The sequence below is a fragment of the Idiotropiscis lumnitzeri genome, unplaced genomic scaffold (genome assembly GCF_059441095.1).
Source record: "Idiotropiscis lumnitzeri isolate Australia: NSW breed Sydney's pygmy pipehorse unplaced genomic scaffold, RoL_Ilum_1.0 HiC_scaffold_150, whole genome shotgun sequence".
NCBI lineage: Eukaryota > Metazoa > Chordata > Actinopteri > Syngnathiformes > Syngnathidae > Idiotropiscis > Idiotropiscis lumnitzeri.
The window spans coordinates 372,501-387,500 of record NW_028283688.1 but is presented as its reverse complement, the minus strand read 5'-3'; the positions used below and the strand labels follow the sequence as shown (position 1 = coordinate 387,500).

Below are 15,000 nucleotides of genomic sequence, written 5' to 3'. Positions count from 1 at the left end.
CGTCCCCGCGGAGACGGGTCGGCGCTCGTTTGCATGTATTAGCTCTAGAATTGCCACAGTTATCCAAGTAACGGTGGAGCGATCAAAGGAACCATAACTGATTTAATGAGCCATTCGCAGTTTCACTGTATCGGAACCGTGTGTACTTAGACTTGCATGGCTTAATCTTTGAGACAAGCATATGCTACTGGCAGGATCAACCAGGTAGCCCTCGCGTCCGGCGGTCTGTGTTTCTTGCATTGGAACCGGAGCTGAGCGGGGAGCCGGGCGCGGGGACCGGGCGGCGCCCGCGGGAGACGGCCTCCCGCGGGGTTACCCCCGGCGGCACCCCAGCCTCCCTCGTTTCTTTCATTCATTTTTTTCGGACGTGGGCTACCGAAATTTCCGTTACCGATTCAGCCCCCGTGCGCGGTGAGGAAGTCGGCTGGGCCTCGGTATGTACTCGGTCCGTAGAGGCCGCGTTACCGCGTGGCGGTCAGTCGCGGGAGGGAGCCGGAGCCGCCCGCACGCCCGCGACCGCAACACGCACTCGGAGGCGGCGTCTTCTGACAGACGCCGGTAGGGTTTGAGAAACATGCTTTTTCGGAAAGGACCGCTCGGCTGACGCGGGCCTGGGCTCCCGCACCCCTCTCGTGGCGGGGCACCCGCGAGCGCGGCGGAACTCCCGTGTAGGACATCTCTGGGCCCGTGTGGCCGACGGGCACGCGACAGGGTCGTCTCGGTCTCGCGACGAAAGCGGTTTCGCGCTGGTTGGTGCGCTAGAGGTCGATCCGCAGGCCGAAGGAACCGTCCACCCGAACACCCCGGCGCGAGGCCGGGGCCGGCAGGGGCCCTCCGATGGCGGGTCATGCTTGCCAATCGGTCAGTGGTTGGTGTGGTGCAGTACATGTCAGGGTGTGGGTGCGAGATGGGCCGGGAGGACCGCTCCTCCTGCGTCGGACCCCGAGTCATAGGAAGTGCCGTTTTGTCACAACCCCAGGGGTGGGGTGGGTAACGGTAGGGAAGTGCCGGCCAACGCGCAGAGGTCGACCCGCAGGCCGAAGGAACCGTCCACCCGAACACCCCGGCGCGAGGCCGGGGCCGGCAGGGGCCCTCCGATGGCGGGTCATGATTGCCAATCGGTCAGTGGTTATGTGTGTGCTGCGGTGCCGGCCAACGCTCAGAGGTCGACCCGCAGGCCGAAGGAACCGTCCACCCGAACACCCCGGCGCGAGGCCGGGGCCGGCAGGGGCCCTCCGATGGCGGGTCATGATTGCCAATCGGTCAGTGGTTGTGTGTGTGCTGCGGTGCCGGCCAACGCTCAGAGGTCGACCCGCAGGCCGAAGGAACCGTCCACCCGAACACCCCGGCGCGAGGCCGGGGCCGGCAGGGGCCCTCCGATGGCGGGTCATGATTGCCAATCGGTCAGTGGTTATGTGTGTGCTGCGGTGCTGCGGTGCCGGCCAACGCTCAGAGGTCGACCCGCAGGCCGAAGGAACCGTCCACCCGAACACCCCGGCGCGAGGCCGGGGCCGGCAGGGGCCCTCCGATGGCGGGTCATGATTGCCAATCGGTCAGTGGTTGTGTGTGTTGCGGTGGGGCCGGGAGGACCGCTCCTCCTGCGTCGGTCCCCGGGTCATGGGAAGTGCCGTGTGGCGGTGGTGGGGCCGGGAGGACCGCTCCTCCTGCGTCGGACCCGAGTCATGGGAAGTGCCGTGTGGCGGGGCCGGGAGGACCGCTCCTCCTGCGTCGGACCCGAGTCATAGGAAGTGCCGTGTGGCGGGGCCGGGAGGACCGCTCCTCCTGCGTCGGACCCGAGTCATAGGAAGTGCCGTGTGGCGGGGCCGGGAGGACCGCTCCTCCTGCGTCGGACCCGAGTCATAGGAAGTGCCGTGTTGCGGGGCCGGGAGGACCGCTCCTCCTGCGTCGGACCCGAGTCATAGGAAGTGCCGTGTTGCGCTGGTGGGGCCGTGCCCGCCAACAGCCTTCAGTGGTCGGATACCACGTTTGCAAGCTCCCCGCTGGAATGGGGACTTAGAAGAAATGAGGGGAAAATTCCCCCGGAGCTCCGTGCCTGAGGGCGGGCTGTGAGCCGCGCCGCGTCCGCCAACAGCCTTCCATGGTCGGACACCATTGTTCGCAAGTTGCCCGCTGGAATGGGCACATAGAAGAAATTTCGAGGATAACATCCACCAGAGCGCCAGGGCGGCCGTTATTGCAGTATGCGTCCGCCTGGCAGCTCTCTTCCGCGGGAACCATTGGGCAATTTCTTTCACGGAGGTGGACATAGAAGAATTTTTGTTTCTAAAAACGTGGTTCCTAAAAATGTGCCCCAGGTGTTTTGGAAAACCCGGGTAAACCTGGGAAGTAGGCAAATGACCCTCTGACTAGGGGTAAAAACGTTTGCCTACTGCAGCGCCCCTAATGCAATTCGGCGGAACTGCAACGCCCCTGGTCGCCTAAACGCTACCCCTGGTCGCCTAAACCTCACCCCTGGTCGCCTAAACCTCACCCCTGGTCGCCTAAAAGTCACCCCTGGTCGCCTAAATTGTCAACCCCTGGTCACCTAAATTGTCAACCCCTGGTCGCCTAAAGGGGACTTAGAAGAAATGAGGGGGCAAATTCCCCCGGAGCTCCGTGCCTGAGGGCGGGCTGTGAGCCGCGCCGCGTCCGCCAACAGCCTTCAGTGGTCGGATACAATGTTTGAAAGGTCCCCGCTGGAAAGGGGACTTAGAAGAAATGAGGCAAATTTCCCCGGAGCTCCGTGCCTGAGGGCGGGCTGTGAGCCGCGCCGCGTCCGCCAACAGCCTTCAGTGGTCGGATACAATGTTTGAAAGGTCCCCGCTGGAAAGGGGACTTAGAAGAAATGAGGCAAATTTCCCCGGAGCTCCATGCCTGAGTGCGGGCTGTGAGCCGCGCCGCGCCCGCCAACAGCCTTCAGTGGTCGGATACAATGTTTGAAAGTTCCCCGCTGGAAAGGGGACTTAGAAGAAATGAGGCAAATTTCCCCGGAGCTCCGTGCCTGAGGGCGGGCTGTGAGCCGCGCCGCGTCCGCCAACAGCCTTCAGTGGTCGGATACAATGTTTGAAAGGTCCCCGCTGGAAAGGGGACTTAGAAGAAATGAGGCAAATTTCCCCGGAGCTCCGTGCCTGAGGGCGGGCTGTGAGCCGCGCCGCGCCCGCCAACAGCCTTCAGTGGTCGGATACAATGTTTCAAAGTTCCCCGCTGGAAAGGGGACTTAGAAGAAATGAGGCAAATTCACCCGGAGCTCCGTGCCCGAGGGCCGGCTATGAGCCGCGCCGTGCCCGCCAACAGCCTTCCACGGTCGGATACAATGTTTCAAAGTTCCCCGCTGGAAAGGGGACTTAGAAGAAATGAGGCAAATTCACCCGGAGCTCCGTGCCCGAGGGCCGGCTATGAGCCGCGCCGTGCCCGCCAACAGCCTTCAGTGGTCGGATACAATGTTTCAAAGTTCCCCGCTGGAAAGGGGACTTAGAAGAAATGAGGCAAATTCCCCCGGAGCTCCGTGCTCGAGGGCCGGCTATGAGCCGCGCCGTGCCCGCCAACAGCCTTCCTTTGGTCGGATACAATGTTTCAAAGTTCCCCGCTGGAAAGGGGACTTAGAAGAAATGAGGCAAATTCCCCCGGAGCTCCGTGCTCGAGGGCCGGCTATGAGCCGCGCCGTGCCCGCCAACAGCCTTCCTTTGGTCGGATACAATGTTTCAAAGTTCCCCGCTGGAAAGGGGACTTAGAAGAATTGAGCAAATTTCACCGGAGCTCCGTGCCTGAGGGCGGGCTGTGAGCCGCGCCGCGCCCGCCAACAGCCTTCCTTTGGTCGGATACAATGTTTGAAAGTTCCCCGCTGGAAAGGGGACTTAGAAGAAATGAGGCAAATTTCCCCGGAGCTCCGTGCCTGATGGCGGGCTGTGAGCCGCGCCGCGCCCGCCAACAGCCTTCAGTGGTCGGATACAATGTTTCAAAGTTCCCCGCTGGAAAGGGGACTTAGAAGAAATGAGGCAAATTCCCCCGGAGCTCCGTGCTCGAGGGCCGGCTATGAGCCGCGCCGTGCCCGCCAACAGCCTTCCTTTGGTCGGATACAATGTTTCAAAGTTCCCCGCTGGAAAGGGGACTTAGAAGAAATGAGGCAAATTCCCCCGGAGCTCCGTGCTCGAGGGCCGGCTATGAGCCGCGCCGTGCCCGCCAACAGCCTTCCTTTGGTCGGATACAATGTTTCAAAGTTCCCCGCTGGAAAGGGGACTTAGAAGAATTGAGCAAATTTCACCGGAGCTCCGTGCCTGAGGGCGGGCTGTGAGCCGCGCCGCGCCCGCCAACAGCCTTCCTTTGGTCGGATACAATGTTTGAAAGTTCCCCGCTGGAAAGGGGACTTAGAAGAAATGAGGCAAATTTCCCCGGAGCTCCGTGCCTGATGGCGGGCTGTGAGCCGCGCCGCGCCCGCCAACAGCCTTCAGTGGTCGGATACAATGTTTGAAAGTTCCCCGCTGGAAAGGGGACTTAGAAGAATTGAGTAAAATTCACCCGGAGCTCCGTGCCCGAGGGCCGGCTATGAGCCGCGCCGCGCCCGCCAACAGCCTTCCTTTGGTCGGATACAATGTTTCAAAGTTCCCCGCTGGAAAGGGGACTTAGAAGAAATTTGTGAAAATTCACCCGGAGCTCCGTGCCTGAGGGCCGGCTATGAGCCGCGCCGTGCCCGCCAACAGCCTTCCACGGTCGGATACAATGTTTCAAAGTTCCCCGCTGGAAAGGGGACTTAGAAGAAATTTGTGAAAATTCACCCGGAGCTCCGTGCCCGAGGGCCGGCTATGAGCCGCGCCGTGCCCGCCAACAGCCTTCCACGGTCGGATACAATGTTTCAAAGTTCCCCGCTGGAAAGGGGACTTAGAGGAAATTAGTGAAAATTCACCCGGAGCTCCGTGCCTGAGGGCCGGCTATGAGCCGCGCCGTGCCCGCCAACAGCCTTCCACGGTCGGATACAATGTTTCAAAGTTCCCCGCTGGAAAGGGGACTTAGAAGAAATTTGTAAAATTCACCCGGAGCTCCGTGCCCGAGGGCCGGCTATGAGCCGCGCCGTGCCCGCCAACAGCCTTCCACGGTCGGATACAATGTTTCAAAGTTCCCCGCTGGAAAGGGGACTTAGAAGAAATTTGTAAAAATTCACCCGGAGCTCCGTGCCCGAGGGCCGGCTATGAGCCGCGCCGTGCCCGCCAACAGCCTTCCACGGTCGGATACAATGTTTCAAAGTTCCCCGCTGGAAAGGGGACTTAGAAGAAATTTGTGAAAATTCACCCGGAGCTCCGTGCCCGAGGGCCGGCTATGAGCCGCGCCGTGCCCGCCAACAGCCTTCCACGGTCGGATACAATGTTTCAAAGTTCCCCGCTGGAAAGGGGACTTAGAAGAAATTTGTAAAAATTCACCCGGAGCTCCGTGCCCGAGGGCCGGCTATGAGCCGCGCCGTGCCCGCCAACAGCCTTCCACGGTCGGATACAATGTTTCAAAGTTCCCCGCTGGAAAGGGGACTTAGAAGAAATTTGTAAAATTCACCCGGAGCTCCGTGCCCGAGGGCCGGCTATGAGCCGCGCCGTGCCCGCCAACAGCCTTCCACGGTCGGATACAATGTTTCATAGTTCCCCGCTGGAAAGGGGACTTAGAAGAAATTTGTGAAAATTCACCCGGAGCTCCGTGCCCGAGGGCCGGCTATGAGCCGCGCCGTGCCCGCCAACAGCCTTCCACGGTCGGATACAATGTTTCAAAGTTCCCCGCTGGAAAGGGGACTTAGAAGAAATTTGTAAAAATTCACCCGGAGCTCCGTGCCCGAGGGCCGGCTATGAGCCGCGCCGCGCCCGCCAACAGCCTTCCACGGTCGGATACAATGTTTCAAAGTTCCCCGCTGGAAAGGGGACTTAGAAGAAATTTGTGAAAATTCACCCGGAGCTCCGTGCCCGAGGGCCGGCTATGAGCCGCGCCGTGCCCGCCAACAGCCTTCCACGGTCGGATACAATGTTTCAAAGTTCCCCGCTGGAAAGGGGACTTAGAAGAAATTTGTAAAAATTCACCCGGAGCTCCGTGCCCGAGGGCCGGCTATGAGCCGCGCCGTGCCCGCCAACAGCCTTCCACGGTCGGATACAATGTTTCAAAGTTCCCCGCTGGAAAGGGGACTTAGAAGAAATTTGTAAAATTCACCCGGAGCTCCGTGCCCGAGGGCCGGCTATGAGCCGCGCCGTGCCCGCCAACAGCCTTCCACGGTCGGATACAATGTTTCATAGTTCCCCGCTGGAAAGGGGACTTAGAAGAAATTTGTGAAAATTCACCCGGAGCTCCGTGCCCGAGGGCCGGCTATGAGCCGCGCCGTGCCCGCCAACAGCCTTCCACGGTCGGATACAATGTTTCAAAGTTCCCCGCTGGAAAGGGGACTTAGAAGAAATTTGTAAAAATTCACCCGGAGCTCCGTGCCCGAGGGCCGGCTATGAGCCGCGCCGCGCCCGCCAACAGCCTTCCACGGTCGGATACAATGTTTCAAAGTTCCCCGCTGGAAAGGGGACTTAGAAGAAATTTGTGAAAATTCACCCGGAGCTCCGTGCCCGAGGGCCGGCTATGAGCCGCGCCGTGCCCGCCAACAGCCTTCCACGGTCGGATACAATGTTTCAAAGTTCCCCGCTGGAAAGGGGACTTAGAAGAAATTTGTGAAAATTCACCCGGAGCTCCGTGCCTGAGGGCCGGCTATGAGCCGCGCCGTGCCCGCCAACAGCCTTCCACGGTCGGATACAATGTTTCAAAGTTCCCCGCTGGAAAGGGGACTTAGAAGAATTGAGCAAATTTCACCGGAGCTCCGTGCCTGAGGGCGGGCTGTGAGCCGCGCCGCGCCCGCCAACAGCCTTCCTTTGGTCGGATACAATGTTTGAAAGTTCCCCGCTGGAAAGGGGACTTAGAAGAAATGAGGCAAATTTCCCCGGAGCTCCGTGCCTGATGGCGGGCTGTGAGCCGCGCCGCGCCCGCCAACAGCCTTCAGTGGTCGGATACAATGTTTGAAAGTTCCCCGCTGGAAAGGGGACTTAGAAGAATTGAGTAAAATTCACCCGGAGCTCCGTGCCCGAGGGCCGGCTATGAGCCGCGCCGCGCCCGCCAACAGCCTTCCTTTGGTCGGATACAATGTTTCAAAGTTCCCCGCTGGAAAGGGGACTTAGAAGAAATTTGTAAAAATTCACACGGAGCTCCGTGCCTGAGGGCCGGCTATGAGCCGCGCCGTGCCCGCCAACAGCCTTCCTTTGGTCGGATACAATGTTTCAAAGTTCCCCGCTGGAAAGGGGACTTAGAAGAAATTAGTAAAAATTCACCCGGAGCTCCGTGCCTGAGGGCCGGCTATGAGCCGCGCCGTGCCCGCCAACAGCCTTCCACGGTCGGATACAATGTTTCAAAGTTCCCCGCTGGAAAGGGGACTTAGAAGAAATTTGTGAAAATTCACCCGGAGCTCCGTGCCCGAGGGCCGGCTATGAGCCGCGCCGTGCCCGCCAACAGCCTTCCACGGTCGGATACAATGTTTCAAAGTTCCCCGCTGGAAAGGGGACTTAGAAGAAATTTGTAAAATTCACCCGGAGCTCCGTGCCCGAGGGCCGGCTATGAGCCGCGCCGTGCCCGCCAACAGCCTTCCACGGTCGGATACAATGTTTCAAAGTTCCCCGCTGGAAAGGGGACTTAGAAGAAATTTGTGAAAATTCACCCGGAGCTCCGTGCCCGAGGGCCGGCTATGAGCCGCGCCGTGCCCGCCAACAGCCTTCCACGGTCGGATACAATGTTTCAAAGTTCCCCGCTGGAAAGGGGACTTAGAAGAAATTTGTGAAAATTCACCCGGAGCTCCGTGCCTGAGGGCCGGCTATGAGCCGCGCCGTGCCCGCCAACAGCCTTCCACGGTCGGATACAATGTTTCAAAGTTCCCCGCTGGAAAGGGGACTTAGAAGAATTGAGCAAATTTCACCGGAGCTCCGTGCCTGAGGGCGGGCTGTGAGCCGCGCCGCGCCCGCCAACAGCCTTCCTTTGGTCGGATACAATGTTTGAAAGTTCCCCGCTGGAAAGGGGACTTAGAAGAAATGAGGCAAATTTCCCCGGAGCTCCGTGCCTGATGGCGGGCTGTGAGCCGCGCCGCGCCCGCCAACAGCCTTCAGTGGTCGGATACAATGTTTGAAAGTTCCCCGCTGGAAAGGGGACTTAGAAGAATTGAGTAAAATTCACCCGGAGCTCCGTGCCCGAGGGCCGGCTATGAGCCGCGCCGCGCCCGCCAACAGCCTTCCTTTGGTCGGATACAATGTTTCAAAGTTCCCCGCTGGAAAGGGGACTTAGAAGAAATTTGTAAAAATTCACCCGGAGCTCCGTGCCTGAGGGCCGGCTATGAGCCGCGCCGTGCCCGCCAACAGCCTTCCTTTGGTCGGATACAATGTTTCAAAGTTCCCCGCTGGAAAGGGGACTTAGAAGAAATTAGTAAAAATTCACCCGGAGCTCCGTGCCTGAGGGCCGGCTATGAGCCGCGCCGTGCCCGCCAACAGCCTTCCACGGTCGGATACAATGTTTCAAAGTTCCCCGCTGGAAAGGGGACTTAGAAGAAATTTGTGAAAATTCACCCGGAGCTCCGTGCCCGAGGGCCGGCTATGAGCCGCGCCGTGCCCGCCAACAGCCTTCCACGGTCGGATACAATGTTTCAAAGTTCCCCGCTGGAAAGGGGACTTAGAAGAAATTTGTAAAATTCACCCGGAGCTCCGTGCCCGAGGGCCGGCTATGAGCCGCGCCGTGCCCGCCAACAGCCTTCCACGGTCGGATACAATGTTTCATAGTTCCCCGCTGGAAAGGGGACTTAGAAGAAATTTGTGAAAATTCACCCGGAGCTCCGTGCCCGAGGGCCGGCTATGAGCCGCGCCGTGCCCGCCAACAGCCTTCCACGGTCGGATACAATGTTTCAAAGTTCCCCGCTGGAAAGGGGACTTAGAAGAAATTTGTGAAAATTCACCCGGAGCTCCGTGCCCGAGGGCCGGCTATGAGCCGCGCCGTGCCCGCCAACAGCCTTCCACGGTCGGATACAATGTTTCATAGTTCCCCGCTGGAAAGGGGACTTAGAAGAAATTTGTGAAAATTCACCCGGAGCTCCGTGCCCGAGGGCCGGCTATGAGCCGCGCCGTGCCCGCCAACAGCCTTCCACGGTCGGATACAATGTTTCAAAGTTCCCCGCTGGAAAGGGGACTTAGAAGAAATTTGTAAAAATTCACCCGGAGCTCCGTGCCCGAGGGCCGGCTATGAGCCGCGCCGTGCCCGCCAACAGCCTTCCACGGTCGGATACAATGTTTCAAAGTTCCCCGCTGGAAAGGGGACTTAGAAGAAATTTGTAAAATTCACCCGGAGCTCCGTGCCCGAGGGCCGGCTATGAGCCGCGCCGTGCCCGCCAACAGCCTTCCACGGTCGGATACAATGTTTCATAGTTCCCCGCTGGAAAGGGGACTTAGAAGAAATTTGTGAAAATTCACCCGGAGCTCCGTGCCCGAGGGCCGGCTATGAGCCGCGCCGTGCCCGCCAACAGCCTTCCACGGTCGGATACAATGTTTCAAAGTTCCCCGCTGGAAAGGGGACTTAGAAGAAATTTGTAAAAATTCACCCGGAGCTCCGTGCCCGAGGGCCGGCTATGAGCCGCGCCGCGCCCGCCAACAGCCTTCCACGGTCGGATACAATGTTTCAAAGTTCCCCGCTGGAAAGGGGACTTAGAAGAAATTTGTGAAAATTCACCCGGAGCTCCGTGCCCGAGGGCCGGCTATGAGCCGCGCCGTGCCCGCCAACAGCCTTCCACGGTCGGATACAATGTTTCAAAGTTCCCCGCTGGAAAGGGGACTTAGAAGAAATTTGTGAAAATTCACCCGGAGCTCCGTGCCTGAGGGCCGGCTATGAGCCGCGCCGTGCCCGCCAACAGCCTTCCACGGTCGGATACAATGTTTCAAAGTTCCCCGCTGGAAAGGGGACTTAGAAGAAATTAGGCAACTTTCCCCGGAGCTCCATGCCTGAGTGCGGGCTGTTTGCCGCGCCGTGCCCGCCAACAGCCTTCAGTGGTCGGATACAATGTTTCAAAGTTCCCCGCTGGAAAGGGGACTTAGAAGAAATTATGAATATTTTTGTTTCTAAAAACGTGATCCCTGAAAATGTGCCCCAGGTGTTTTGGAAAACCCGGGTAAACCTGGGAAGTAGGCAAATGACCCTCTGACTAGGGGGGAAGAACGTTTGCCTACTGCAGCGCCCCTAATGCAATTCGGCGGAACTGCAACGCCCCTGGTCGCCTAAACGCTACCCCTGGTCGCCTAAAAGCTACCCCTGGTCGCCTAAAAGCTACCCCTGGTCGCCTAAACGCTACCCCTGGTCGCCTAAACGCTACCCCTGGTCGCCTAAACGCTACCCCTGGTCACCTAAACGCTACCCCTGGTCGCCTAAACGCTTCCCCTGGTCACCTAAACGCTACCCCTGGTCGCCTAAACGCTACCCCTGGTCGCCTAACTGACCCCTCGTGTGTGGGGATCAACGTTTGCCTACTAGGGCGTCCTCCGGCGGCCTCTCGGCAGTACTGCAGGCCCATTTTAGCCGAGCCCATTGAAATGAATGGGGGAATTTTATACGTTTTTGCCTTTTTTTTCCCCCCCTCGTTCTTTTTGTATTTATTCATTTATTTCAACTTTTACCGACTCAACCGCCCTCCGGCGTGCCCTCGGCGGTCCCGCAAGCCCAATTCGGCCGAGCCCATTGAAATGAATGGGGGAATTTTATACGTTTTTGCCTTTTTTCCCCCCCCCTCGTTCTTTTTGTATTTATTCATTTATTTCAACTTTTACCGACTCAACCGCCCTCCGGCGTGCCCTCGGCGGTCCCGCAAGCCCAATTCGGCCGAGCCCATTGAAATGAATGGGGGAATTTTATACGTTTTTGCCTTTTTTTTCCCCCCCTCGTTCTTTTTGTATTTATTCATTTATTTCAACTTTTACCGACTCAACCGCCCTCCGGCGTGCCCTCGGCGGTCCCGCAAGCCCAATTCGGCCGAGCCCATTGAAATGAATGGGGGAATTTTATACGTTTTTGCCTTTTTTTCCCCCCTCGTTCTTTTTGTATTTATTCATTTATTTCAACTTTTACCGACTCAACCGCCCTCCGGCGTGCCCTCGGCGGTCCCGCAAGCCCAATTCGGCCGAGCCCATTGAAATGAATGGGGGGATTTTATACGTTTTTGCCTTTTTTCCCCCCCTCGTTCTTTTTGTATTTATTCATTTATTTCAACTTTTACCGACTCAACCGCCCTCCGGCGTGCCCCCGGCGGTCCCGCAAGCCCAATTCGGCCGAACCCATTGAAATGAATGGGGGAATTTTATACGTTTTTGCCTTTTTTTTCCCCCCCTCGTTCTTTTTGTATTTATTCATTTATTTCAACTTTTACCGACTCAACCGCCCTCCGGCGTGCCCCCGGCGGTCCCGCAAGCCCAATTCGGCCGAACCCATTGAAATGAATGGGGGAATTTTATACGTTTTTGCCTTTTTTTTCCCCCCCTCGTTCTTTTTGTATTTATTCATTTATTTCAACTTTTACCGACTCAACCGCCCTCCGGCGTGCCCTCGGCGGTCCCGCAAGCCCAATTCGGCCGAGCCCATTGAAATGAATGGGGGGATTTTATACGTTTTTGCCTTTTTTCCCCCCCTCGTTCTTTTTGTATTTATTCATTTATTTCAACTTTTACCGACTCAACCGCCCTCCGGCGTGCCCTCGGCGGTCCCGCAAGCCCAATTCGGCCGAGCCCATTGAAATGAATGGGGGAATTTTATACGTTTTTGCCTTTTTTCCCCCCCCCCTCGTTCTTTTTGTATTTATTCATTTATTTCAACTTTTACCGACTCAACCGCCCTCCGGCGTGCCCTCGGCGGTCCCGCAAGCCCAATTCGGCCGAGCCCATTGAAATGAATGGGGGGATTTTATACGTTTTTGCCTTTTTTCCCCCCCTCGTTCTTTTTGTATTTATTCATTTATTTCAACTTTTACCGACTCAACCGCCCTCCGGCGTGCCCCCGGCGGTCCCGCAAGCCCAATTCGGCCGAACCCATTGAAATGAATGGGGGAATTTTATACGTTTTTGCCTTTTTTTTCCCCCCCTCGTTCTTTTTGTATTTATTCATTTATTTCAACTTTTACCGACTCAACCGCCCTCCGGCGTGCCCTCGGCGGTCCCGCAAGCCCAATTCGGCCGAGCCCATTGAAATGAATGGGGGGATTTTATACGTTTTTGCCTTTTTTCCCCCCCTCGTTCTTTTTGTATTTATTCATTTATTTCAACTTTTACCGACTCAACCGCCCTCCGGCGTGCCCTCGGCGGTCCCGCAAGCCCAATTCGGCCGAGCCCATTGAAATGAATGGGGGAATTTTATACGTTTTTGCCTTTTTTCCCCCCCCCCTCGTTCTTTTTGTATTTATTCATTTATTTCAACTTTTACCGACTCAACCGCCCTCCGGCGTGCCCTCGGCGGTCCCGCAAGCCCAATTCGGCCGAGCCCATTGAAATGAATGGGGGAATTTTATACGTTTTTGCCTTTTTTTTCCCCCCCCTCGTCCTTTTTGTATTTATTCATTTATTTCAACTTTTACCGACTCAACCGCCCTCCGGCGTGCCCTCGGCGGTCCCGCAAGCCCAATTCGGCCGAGCCCATTGAAATGAATGGGGGAATTTTATACGTTTTTGCCTTTTTTTTTCCCCCCTCGTCCTTTTTGTATTTATTTACTTATTTCAACCTTTACCGACTTAGGGGCCGCTTTGCACCGCCTGTGCCCGGGGAAGGTGCTCCTATTCGGGCCAAGTGTGACACACGCCCGCCCTCCTCCTCCGGAGCTTCCATTAGGGTAGACTTAGGGGCCGCTTGGCACCGCCTGTGCCCGGGGAAGGTGCTCATATTCGGCTTCACTGTCAGGCAGCATGCACTCCTCCTCCGGAGCTTCCATTTGGGCAAACTTAGGGGCCGCTTGGCACCGCCCGTGCCCGGGGAAGGTGCTCCTATTCGGGCCAAGTGTGACACACGCCCGCACTCCTCCTCCGGAGCTTCCATTTGGGCAAACTTAGGGGCCGCTTGGCACCGCCTGTGCCCGGGGAAGGTGCTCATATTCGGCTTCACTGTCACACAGCATGCACTCCTCCTCCGGAGCTTCTATAAGGGCAAACTTAGGGGCCGCTTGGCACCGCCTGTGCCCGGGGAAGGTGCTCATATTCGGGCCAAGTGTGACACACGCCCGCACTCCTCCTCCGGAGCTTCCATAAGGGCAAACTTAGGGGCCGCTTGGCACCGTCTGTGCCCGGGGAAGGTGCTCCTATTCGGCTTCACTGTCACACAGCATGCACTCCTCCTCCGGAGCTTCCATAAGGGCAAACTTAGGGGCCGCTTGGCACCGTCTGTGCCCGGGGAAGGTGCTCATATTCGGCTTCACTGTCACACAGCATGCACTCCTCCTCCGGAGCTTCTATAAGGGCAAACTTAGGGGCCGCTTGGCACCGCCTGTGCCCGGGGAAGGTGCTCATATTCGGGCCAAGTGTGACACACGCCCGCACTCCTCCTCCGGAGCTTCCATAAGGGCAAACTTAGGGGCCGCTTGGCACCGTCTGTGCCCGGGGAAGGTGCTCCTATTCGGCTTCACTGTCACACAGCATGCACTCCTCCTCCGGAGCTTCCATAAGGGCAAACTTAGGGGCCGCTTGGCACCGCCTGTGCCCGGGGAAGGTGCTCCTATTCGGCTTCACTGTCACACAGCATGCACTCCTCCTCCGGAGCTTCCATAAGGGCAAACTTAGGGGCCGCTTGGCACCGCCTGTGCCCGGGGAAGGTGCTCCTATTCGGCTTCACTGTCACACAGCATGCACTCCTCCTCCGGAGCTTCCATAAGGGCAAACTTAGGGGCCGCTTGGCACCGCCTGTGCCCGGGGAAGGTGCTCCTATTCGGCTTCACTGTCACACAGCATGCACTCCTCCTCCGGAGCTTCCATAAGGGCAAACTTAGGGGCCGCTTGGCACCGTCTGTGCCCGGGGAAGGTGCTCCTATTCGGCTTCACTGTCACACAGCATGCACTCCTCCTCCGGAGCTTCCATAAGGGCAAACTTAGGGGCCGCTTGGCACCGTCTGTGCCCGGGGAAGGTGCTCCTATTCGGGCCAAGTGTGACACACGCCCGCCCTCCTCCTCCGGAGATTCCATGAGGGTAGACTTAGGGGCCGCTTGGCACCTCCCGTGCCCGGGGAAGGTGCTCCTATTCGGGCTAAGTGTGACAGACGCCGGCCTATTACCCCCGGAGCGATGGAGCTGGGGGCGCTCGCTCCCCGCCCGTGCCCGGGGAAGGTGCTCCTCTCCGGCCTAAGTGTGGCAGACGCCGGCCTATTACCCCCGGAGCGATGGAGCTGGGGGCGCTCGCTCCCCGCCCGTGCCCGGGGAAGGTGCTCCTCTGCGGCCTAAGTGTGGCAGACGCCGGCCTATTACCCCCGGAGCGATGGAGCTGGGGGCGCTCGCTCCCCGCCCGTGCCCGGGGAAGGTGCTCCTCTGCGGCCTAAGTGTGGCAGACGCCGGCCTATTACCCCCGGAGCGATGGAGCTGGGGGGCGCTCGCTCCCCGCCCGTGCCCGGGGAAGGTGCTCCTCTCCGGGCTAAGTGTGGCAGACGCCGGCCTATTACCCCCGGAGCGATGGAGCTGGGGGTGGGCGCTCGCTCCCTGCCTGTGCCCGGGGAAGGTGCTCCTCTCCAGCCCCAGGTCGCCTAACCCCCTTACCCCTGGTCACCTAAACCCCTTACCCCTGGTCACCTAAACCCCTTACCCCTGGTCGCCTAAACGTCTCACCCCTGGTCGCCTAAACCCCTTACCCCTGGTCGCCTAAGTGGCCCACCCCTGGTCACCTAAACGTCCCACCCCTGGTCACCTAAACATCCCACCCCTGGTCGCCTAAGCGGCCCACCCCTGGTCACCTAAACGGCCCACC

At 58.5% G+C, this 15,000-nt stretch overlaps 1 non-coding gene across 1 annotated transcript in view; it reads right to left on the bottom strand.

The window, feature by feature from the left end:
- LOC148315041 (18S ribosomal RNA) overlaps window positions 1-207 on the bottom strand; it is a 1,933-nt gene extending 1,726 nt beyond the window's left edge. The window contains exon 1 of the ribosomal RNA XR_015841351.1: window positions 1-207. This exon is cut by the window's left edge and continues 1,726 nt beyond it. This is a non-coding gene — a ribosomal RNA (18S ribosomal RNA).
- Between the last annotated feature and the right edge of the window lie 14,793 nt (window positions 208-15,000).